This window comes from Panicum virgatum, unplaced genomic scaffold (assembly GCF_016808335.1).
Source record: "Panicum virgatum strain AP13 unplaced genomic scaffold, P.virgatum_v5 scaffold_5384, whole genome shotgun sequence".
In the NCBI taxonomy this organism is placed as follows: Eukaryota; Viridiplantae; Streptophyta; class Magnoliopsida; order Poales; family Poaceae; genus Panicum; species Panicum virgatum.
The window spans coordinates 30064-40106 of record NW_024376520.1 but is presented as its reverse complement, the minus strand read 5'-3'; the positions used below and the strand labels follow the sequence as shown (position 1 = coordinate 40106).

The 10043-nt window shown below is 50.0% G+C and overlaps 1 pseudogene; it reads right to left on the bottom strand.

Annotated features, from left to right (window-relative positions):
• Window positions 1-4765: 4765 nt before the first annotated feature.
• LOC120694381 lies at window positions 4766-9678 on the bottom strand (annotated as a pseudogene).
• Window positions 9679-10043: the final 365 nt, after the last annotated feature.

The window sequence follows — 10043 nt, the reverse complement described above, 5'->3', positions numbered from 1 at the left end:
CCCGTCAAGGCTGCTCGCCGCCGCGTTCTCGAGTCGAGATTCGAGAATCGAGCAATGCGTGGCGTCGGCGCGGCGCGCGCGCTCTGCCGCCGCATGTCCATCTGCAGCTACAATCAATTCGGTGACCCAACCTTCTGAAGTCGTCGATGACTCGCAGTAGCCGCTGTCTTGCTGACGTCCATTTCCACGGAACACAGCTAGAGGGCTCGCTCGCACGGAGTCCATGCCGAGGTCGCGATCGACCGCGTCATCGTCGCTCCGGGTGCAGAGGGCGGCCGAGCACTCCGTCGCGCACGCGCGGTGGCCGGCGTCACCGACTGCAACGACCGGACCGGCATTTGCCGCGGCTCTCGACCGCTCCCCGTTTGCCTTCCTCTGCTAGCATCACACGCCGACACCGGCACGCGTTCGACATTTCGTTCTCTGAACTGCAGTGGCGTTCGACCCCGTGAAGGCAGATAAAGCGCGAAGCTCGTGGTCCATGCGATTGCGGAGGGGATGACCTTCGACGGCGGCGCTGTTGGTCTTGGCTCTTGATGAGGAGCTGCATTCCTGGAAATGGCGTGACTCGCCGTCGAGCAGAACGGCGGGTGGAGGACGAAGGCGAAAGGATCTCGCCATATGAAAAATCAAGGCGCAATCTCATCCGCACAATAACGATCCAACGGCTGTAGGGGGCTCAAGGGGTGGACGGTATCCGCAGGCCGGCGTCCTCGACGACAAGCAGCCCCGTCCTGCTTCTTAACGTCCACCGGGCCAAAGGACCTCTAGCTCACTTGTTTAGGGGAACCCAGCGGCACTCCTCAGATTTTGGGATCGACTCCTCATGGGAGCGAATTTCAGGTTGAGGTTAAAAAAATCCCCTCGCCTGTCTCATGTCCAAAGCACTTGTGGAGCCCGGCCTAACTCACAAGGCGACGGACCCCCGTGTACGGGTGGGGCAGGGGTTCGGGGGTTTTCTTGGCCTGCTGTGAGAAGGTCATTCTACCTCTCAAAAACAATACCGTGGGGGCGGTCTTACCCCCGCAGGTCAAGTTTTTTTTTTTTAACGTCCACCGGGAGGTTCTGCTGCTGCCGCTGGACATGCCCCAAGCGTTGCAGCTCACCACTGCGCGAAGGAGCCACCGGCCGCGCCCAGCGCCCGTGCCCCTCCCCGGCATGACCATGCTCGCGACGGGTAAAGGTGGACATGCGCAAGCTCTCTGCATCTCTGGGTCTCTACGCAGCACTGCGAACGCAACGGAGCTGAAGCCTGATGAAGCAAGCAATAGCTCGTACCCGAGACAAGCGGTGGCGTGCGCGCAACTATGCGAGGCAAAAAGCAAACAGTGCCCCGCGAAGCTGCGAACTGCGAAGCCACATCGCCGTGCTACGACGACGCGCTCGATCACGCGCATCGGCCGGGATCCCGATCTCCATCATCCCACGGGCGACGGCGAGATGCGATGAGCCGCCTAGTGGGTTAATGGCTCGTCGGAGATACCATCTACCCTGCATCGCACAAGGCATGCGCAAGAACGCCGTGTCATTGAAGATGGCCGGTGCGTGGCCGCGCCGGCTCGCCGCCGGACGCCAGCAGGCAGCGGCAGCAGCAGTACTAGGGTAACGGCCTCGGCAATAAAACCGGCGCTACCAGACAGCTGCAGCAACAGTGCCGGACTGGATCGCCGGCCCGGCCCGGACCTTTTGTTCATTACTCCCCGAACAAATGTCGTTACCGCTAGGGCATTGACGCCGCGGCAGGCAGCTAGCTAGGCTAGCGCCTAGCGCATCAGGCTTGCCGCCGGCGCCGAGACCCCACCCGGTGGCCGGAAGCAGCTGCCCGCCACGGCATATGCTGCCGTGCCGTTCCCCCAAGCCCGGTTGCTGTTGTCCAGATGTGCGTGCTGCGGCGCGGCCGGCCGGCCGGCAGAAAGCGGGATACGGCGGGGTGGCGCCCGGCGCACGTGGACGGACCGGGCTCCCGCCGGGTAGCCCATCCGCCCGTGTCGTGGCGGAGCGAGACAGGACACGGGAGGCGGGAGCGGCTGGCTGGCTGGCTACTCGGCTAGCCCTCCCTGTCCGTCCCTGAAGTCCTGGTCCCTGCCTGGGCCAGCAGCACGGCAGGCGGCACCACCGCCGCCACATGGCCTCTCTGCAATCTGGATGGATGTGCGGGGGGGTCCTCGCTGAGGGCGTGGGCGTGGGCGTGGCCGGCCTGGGCCCTGGGCTCGCGAGAGGGATTGGCATTTGGATGGATGGAGCCGTGGAGGCCGTACTAGGGTGTGTGTATGTACGGGCATCGTAGACGTACGGTACGTGTGGAGAGAATCGCTTCGCTATTCCCACGGCCGGTACGCCACCTTCTTTTGTGCCTACCGCCGCCATGGTAGCCATAGCTCTTAATTCAGACAGTTTAGTTTTTACCAGCTGCTGTTATTCTTCGAGGGACCGATTGATGATGACCGATTGAATCGGTCCATTGCGGCGGTCAGTACGGTGGCGCCCGGCGCGACCACTGGCGGCGGACCGATTGAGCTCTCTCTCATCGGATACACCGCAGAGGTTACGACGGAAGAAAAGGAAGGCAGCGGAAGTACCAGCGACCTAGCTCTCTCCCCGGCGACCTAGCTCTAAACGGTGTCCTCCCGGCCGCCGGCTCCGGCGAGCGGCGGCCCATGCCGCATCAGGTCAAGCTCGCTCCTTCCGTCCGTCTTGCGCTGCGCCAGCGCAAGGCCAAGGATGGCGATGCAACTTCTGATCCAGTCAAAGATCGATACATGCTCCAGCGCGCCAATGAGGAGATCGCCCTTCTCTCTTGTGCTAATCTGAGTGCGGGCATGGGGAAATTTTGGGCGTCGGATTCAGATTCTGAGTGTGATGATTCTTGGGGAGGTTGAGCTGTTGTCTTCGGGGCGACGCGGTGCTCCTTGTCGGGGAGTTCCTACACCCAAAAGGAGGCTTCATTTTCGACGGTGTCGCCACCATGCCGGCATTCCAAGCCGGGTTCGTCGGCATCGCCACCATCCCGGCAATCCAAGCCGGGTTCTCAGTCGGCGACGTCTCCTCCAGCTGTTGCCGCCGTGGAAGAAGGTGTGGAGAGGACCTTTGCCCCCAAGGAGGGTCTCTTCGGCGAAGACCTTGGGCGATGTCATCCTTCCGGCCTTAGCGGCGGCCGGCGGCAGGACAGTGGCGAGGGTGGGCGATGATCCGAAAATCTCGTCGGTCCAAATTTCAAATGCACCGACCCTCCCCAAGCGTGATTACCTGTTCAGGATTTGAAGCGGAACGAGCCCAGACTTTCCCACGGGTCTGGGCCTAGGCTTGAGCCCATGCTGGTTCGGCCTTCTCGGTCTCTGGTCAGACCGATTCTCATCCCCGACTCGCCGCCTCGGAAGACCTACGCCGCCGTCGTCGCCATGGCTGGTGGTCAAGGAGCCGGTCGTCGCGCGCGTGGGAAGGGTGCTGCACCTGGCCGCATTCTGCAGGGCCGCGGCATCCCTGGCCGCGATCATGCCCCTCCGCCTGTAGGAGGTATGGGGGCAGGGGCACCCAGCGGGAGGCGGTGCTGGCAACCAGTCCACGCCCGGCGGTGGTCCTCAAGGCAACAGAAGCGGCTTTGGCGGTCCTCAAGGCAACAGAGGCGGCGGCTTTGGCGGACGTGGGGCACCTCAATCTGCGACGATCCCTGCTGGCAACCCTAACCAGCGTCGTGGTCGCGGCCAGAGGGGACGTGGGCGGGGTCGGGGTGCTCTGGGTGTGGATGAAGCACAGGCTGGTGGTGCTGAGTTCGTCGATCCCGTCGGTGATGCAGCTGAACCGACGGATCATCCACACCTGATCAAGCAGAAGAGGAAGCGCAAGGACGAGACAAATTTCAAGCTGGAATGCACAATTTGTGCGGAGGACCACATATATATAGATGATATGATGATACACATTCTTTTAAAATATCTTGTCCAAACTCGACTTCGTTTGTGAGATATAAAAATAACAATTTTGTTATTTTTATATCTCACAAACGAAGTCGAAGTTTGGACAAGATATTTTACAAAATTGTTTATCATCATATCATCTACATGTGTGATTTTTTTGGTGAATTTAGACGACATTTTTGCTGTGGTTTGCACGGGTTTTCACGAAGTTCTGGTTTCCACCAGATATGTTCCCAAAGAAAAATAATATGAAATTTGACAAAATGAGTGTGCAGGTACTTGAATCTTCGATCCAATTATTCTTTTACGCAAAAATAAATGCGTGTCAGAAATTCACTCTGTTCAGCTAGCTTGTCAGCCAGCAATGTTTTTCTCTCACACTAAATCAGCATCAGTCATCAGCCAGACAGTAGCACTTTTCTTTTACAACAAATCAGCACCAGCTACTAGCCACAGCCAGCCGAACAAAACGATTGAATCTTGGATCTAATTATTCTTTTATGCAAAACAAAGGCGGTAAGAAATTGATAGCACGGTACTCAAATTTTGGATCTATAATTCTTTTGGTGGGTTGTCGGTTGGAAGTATTCAAACCTCAAAAATGAAGGGTGTAGTGCGTTCTGGAATCTAGTAATTCTGAAAATCTGAAGACTCAAAAAGATTCGTATATATGCTATTCAAATCTTGGTTATGATGTTTTCATATGGAATGCTCTTACGTCCGCTTTAGAGTCGATCAAAAAAATCAGAACATTTGGAACGAAGGGGCAAGTTGCACAGGACAAAGAATCCAGTGGCATAAAAGCAGAAACCCCTATTCGCACTCCATCAAGACTTGGATGACCGGCAGTTTCATTCGTGATATAGATAGAGCTTGAAATCGAGGATATTACTCCTACACATTGGTAGGTTTCCGACTAATGCATTAGAAACGATCGAGAAAAGTTTGCAACAATGTGAAAACTTGTGACATCACTCCCTCTGGCTATCTGTCAATTAGATTCAACGTGAACTAATACTGACTACCCAAAGATTCGCGACCGCTTGCACTATGCTTTCGCCATTTTCTTGCTCCTCTTTTTCTTAGCCTGCGATTTCTTGGTCTTGCGAGCTTCCCTCTTCTCTTCCTTCACTTTCTTTTTGTGTTCCTTCCTAGCAGCTTTTCTTTCCTCAGGTCCTAGCTTGAGATGAGTCTGATGCCATGAACCATCTCTTTCATCAGGTCCCAGCTTGGGATCAGCCTCATGCCATGAACCATCTTCATCATAAGTGGAGACGAATTCACTATCATCTTCCCCCACTTCCGTGTTGTCCTCCAATGAGCAGTAGTTTTGCAGATCCAAGGTTGCTTCCGCTGTATTTTGTGGTAATTGATCTTGATGCTTTTCATTGTCCACATTTTTAGTCCGCACAAATCCTAATAGTGGCTGACCATAAAACTTATATGCTGGTGGCTCGTAACCAGAGGATGAACGCTGCATCATTGACATGTTGACAATATCTGCCTCACATTGCTTCATGTAATCCAACATCTATGCAAAGAAATCAAGTGCATTAGTTGTACATTAGTAGAAACATTAGAAGGAAGAAATAAGATAGCTGCAAACTATTGTGCGACATCTGAAAGAGATCGCATTATGTGCCACCACATAGTGCGATTGTGCTTTATCGGAAGGATCTGCTACTTGAGATGTTAATAATTGCAGCAAAATTCATGGCATAGCTGCTTGCCTGCACCATGACTGTGGGAGTGATTTCATAATCGTTTGGAACTATACCTCCATTCTCCAAAATCTTTTGCTGAATCTGTGATTGAAAACAATAATGTTAAACAATTAGATTTCTGTCAAGTCATGCAGCACGGGAACTTCAAAAAGTGATGGTTATTATGAAAGATTGACATGTATTGTCTTATACTCAAACATACAAGATACCTTTTCGAGGTAAGCATCAACATCTTCATCAGCAATATTTTGGTTAACAACAAAATTAAATAAATCCATTACTGGCATGACCGCAACACCTCGTGTTTTAAAAAAAATCACCGCGCGCAATGTTGAACATGTCAATCACAGCAACATACGAGTATACATGTGGTGATCAATTTAACTACCACTTACATAAATGTGCAGGCAATCTTCCTTCAAAAAGTCCAATGCTGAAGGATGATCAAGATCAACAGATTGTGAAACATCAATAATATACAAGTGGCTCTGAACAATAGGCAAAAAGGAGTATGGAGATACGGATCGGTTGACAATAAAATGATGATTGAAAAAAATATAATAAGTGTTTAATTACCTCGAAATAAAGAATGTTGTACTCACTCAAATCGCCATGGACTTGTTTGCACTTTTGGTAAAGAGTTCGCATTATTGTAACTATCTAAAAAAAGGTGTCGTGAGTAATACGGGGAAGCTGAAAATAATACACATACACTGAAATATAATAATGAGAACTTCTGTCTGTATTGACTGGTGATTCTTTTCACCCCAATTTAGTATAAGACAATGCTTAGAAAATATTTAACAGTAATACACATCAGCAACGGAACACAAGGAGATAGCTAATAGCATGCTGCCAAGGTTTTCTCAAAGATTTTGCATGACAACTAGTAAAAATTTACAATCTCATTATAATTAGGTTCAAACTATAATCCACACAAAACTTACATTTTACACAAACAACGACAAAGAAGCCTTTGTCCCAAGCAAATTGTGGTGGGCTCAATGGCCATAAAAACAAGAATAACTACCTCATCTATTTTAATTTGTGTGCTCTACTTAATATGCAAGTAATGGAACATATCAAAGCACAATATTGTCCACAATAACATCATCATTCCCAAATAACAAGCAATATTCAAGACCAATATTATGATCAATATGGTAAGATGGATCAATACTTTAATGGTTCCGATTGTTACTCCTTTGAGGTATTTAACTAGCATTTAGCTCAAATTCCCTTGTGGCCTGGAGGTCTGGGTAAGGCTGTCTAGGAATTCCCTGCACATTGACAAGGTTAATATTGTTTATGCTAATATGTAGTAATAATAATAATAATACTCAACCAGGAATCAGGGAAACAGAGATCTACAACTAGCAGGTTAAGATGCATTCTTCATCTTCTATTAAACATTGAAAATTTCATTGATTTTTTGCATAATGTTTCTAAGCAAGCAAATAGAAGACTATGTCTTAAGGTACCTCTTTCCCAGTAGAAAGAGGTAACTAGCAGTAGCGGGTCAAGGTGCATTCATATTCCATTGATTATTCTCACAATAATGTTTCTATAGGTAAGCAAATAAAAGACATTGTTACAATAGTATGCACTGTATCTTAAGTTACCTCTTTCTCTGTAGAAATGCAGCCATTTATGTTACTAAAAGTACCACGGTTTAACATCTTGAATAAAACCATGTGTGTTCTTGGGTCAATAGCCTGAACATAAACAAAAAACATTTAGTGTTTCAGAAAATTATTTCAGCACAATATCCTTCATTAGACATAACCAAGCATCAAGAAGGCCACACTTAATAATTCTATAAGAGAAATAAAATTCTGCATCCCGGTTGCACGTGTATAGCAGGCAACAAATAGTAAAAAGTTAGATTTGATCGTAACTATACAACAGTGAATAAACAAAGATCACTCCAGCTAGAGAAATTTGTCAAACTTCGCCTTTCTGTACGATTCTTTTGACTCTTAGTGCCATCTGAGACACGTACATAATCTTAAATGGAGCAGATTTTCAGAATGTTGCCATGGAAGGTAGTACATGATGAGTTCAGATGAGCTGATACAAATTATTATTTTGTATAGCGTACGTCCAAGGGAAACAAGAAACAACATACTGGTATAATAAATTTCAATTTCTAGCATAGATGTATAAGCGATAAAGGAACCATGCAGTACCAACTTAACATGAAAACGAGCTAGGTTGAGTATAGATAAATGATACAGCCGGATTATGCAAGTGCAAGTGGAACAACTTAAATTCCGAGAGGCACAGGACAAAACAAACATTACCCAAACGAGAAACATTTACAAACCTGTTTCCACTGTAGCACGATCGGCCTTCTCAGTGTTCCGTATCTTCCTAATTGCTGTGTCTCTTATGCTATCCCTGATTGTAGTGGTGACTGAATTTGACATCCCCACGTTCATCCTGCCTTCCCACTTCCTGAATCATTCCAAACACATCACGAGAAACATTCAACACGGACTACAGCAACACTGCAATGCACCCTCCCATAACATCAAGTGCTCTATTATGTTTCCTAGAACAATGTTCTTTTTTTTTTGCGAAACCATAACCATATTATATTAGACATGCACATGCTCCAAAATGATACATGTATCGAATCTAAACTAGGAACTGATAGGTTATCATGTCACGCTACGGTATTTCAGTAGACGCAGCTTCTAGGCTTCTAGCCCTCTCACATGTAAATGACCTGCTTTCTCATTCACAAGTACAACACGACAAACTCCGAATTGAGTTGAAGCTCCAGACCTCCAAGGCGGCAGCACGAATGTGCGAGGCCAGCTTCTGGGTGGCACGGTTGGAGAGCGGCTGGAGTGGCCAGTGCGCGGGAGAGCACTCCACCGTGAGCGTCCGGCCGGCGCGCCGGGGCCCCGCCTCCGGAGGCCGAGAATGCGCCTGCACTGGAGGCCCCGGCCGAGCCGTCGGGGTCCTCGACTGCGTCAAGCCAATCGAGGGCATCGCCGACCTCGATGTCCAAGGCATGTCCAGGTCGGAGTCGGACCACTTCTCCTCACCGACCACTTCTCCTCACCGTTTCGGACTTCACTGTGGGCCATTGGCGTAGAGCTAGAGGGCGGGGAAGCGGTGAGCTGCGTGGCCTATCGGCGAGGGAAGACGTCGGTGGAAGTAAGGCCGGCGTGACGTCGCCGGTGGTGACTGGTGAGGCAGGGGAAACCCTAGAATCTCGTGAGTACTTATTTCTTTTGGGCCGCAATCTCCTGTAGGTAGAATGTAGGCCCAATATCTTGAAAGTATCTAATGCCCGTTCAGAATAAAAGTATCTAAGGCCCAATTTCCGCCAGGCCGGATTTGTCCTTGGGCCGGGCCTATTTTTAGTCCTCTGGGGATTGATTGATCATCATCTTTTTCTATACTATAAAGATCGAAAATAATTGAAAACATTTCTCGCTCATATTGGGTCCACCGTACCCCTCACGCCGGACCCACCTGTCAGGGCCGAGGGAGGGTGTGGAGACCCATAAAAACCGCGAGTTAGGGGATGATTCTGTTCAAAACTAATTGTTTTTTTCGCACCGATTCCACATGTACCCGCCGTGCCGCACGCCCCGAGGGCCTCCTCCCCGTCCTGGCGCTCGTAACGGAAAAGGATCGAAAATATCGAACTTTTCTGAAACAGGTGAAAGACTTTCTAATCAGAAGAACCAGGAAGGTCATGTCACCTTGGGTTGGAAGAGGTCCCGGCGCGGTGCGCTTCTCCGCTTTGCCCCCCCCCCCCGTCGGTTGCAAGCAAGCAGCGATCGAAAACCAGAACCAACCCTACCCCTAGAAATCGAGAGGGAGAGAATCTTTTTTATCTTTTGTGTGGGTTTTTTTTCTTCGTGGGAGGGTTCATATTCAGGTGGTGCGCGGTGTGTGCGGCTGGATACGTGCCGCTGAGCTGGCCGGGTCCGGCAGGTGGGGGCCGCCTGCAGGCCAGCGCGGCTGCTGGGCTCACCGCGCCCAGTGCGCTCACCGCCCTCAACAGTCAACAGCCACATGCAGGTGGGGTCCTTGCGGTTGGGGGCCGCGGGTGAGGAACGTCCGGCGGCGTCGTCAAAATACCGAATTAACCCTTGGACGCGACAGGTTGCGGATGTTGGGGGCGGGGCGGCGGTTTGCAGCGACAACCCCTGAACGACCTGAATATCGAAACTATTTTACATTCCCCCAAAAAAAAGAAACTATTTTACATGGTTTATGAATTTTATTTTGCTGGTAGCGCCAGTGCCCCCTCCTTTTTCCACCGCAAGCAACCTTTTTTTTCTTTTCTTTTGGATCCCAATATAAGCATATCTCTCAATGGTGCCAATGTTTCTACATATCTTATGGGGATATATGATGTGTCAAGCTCAATCGTCGCCAT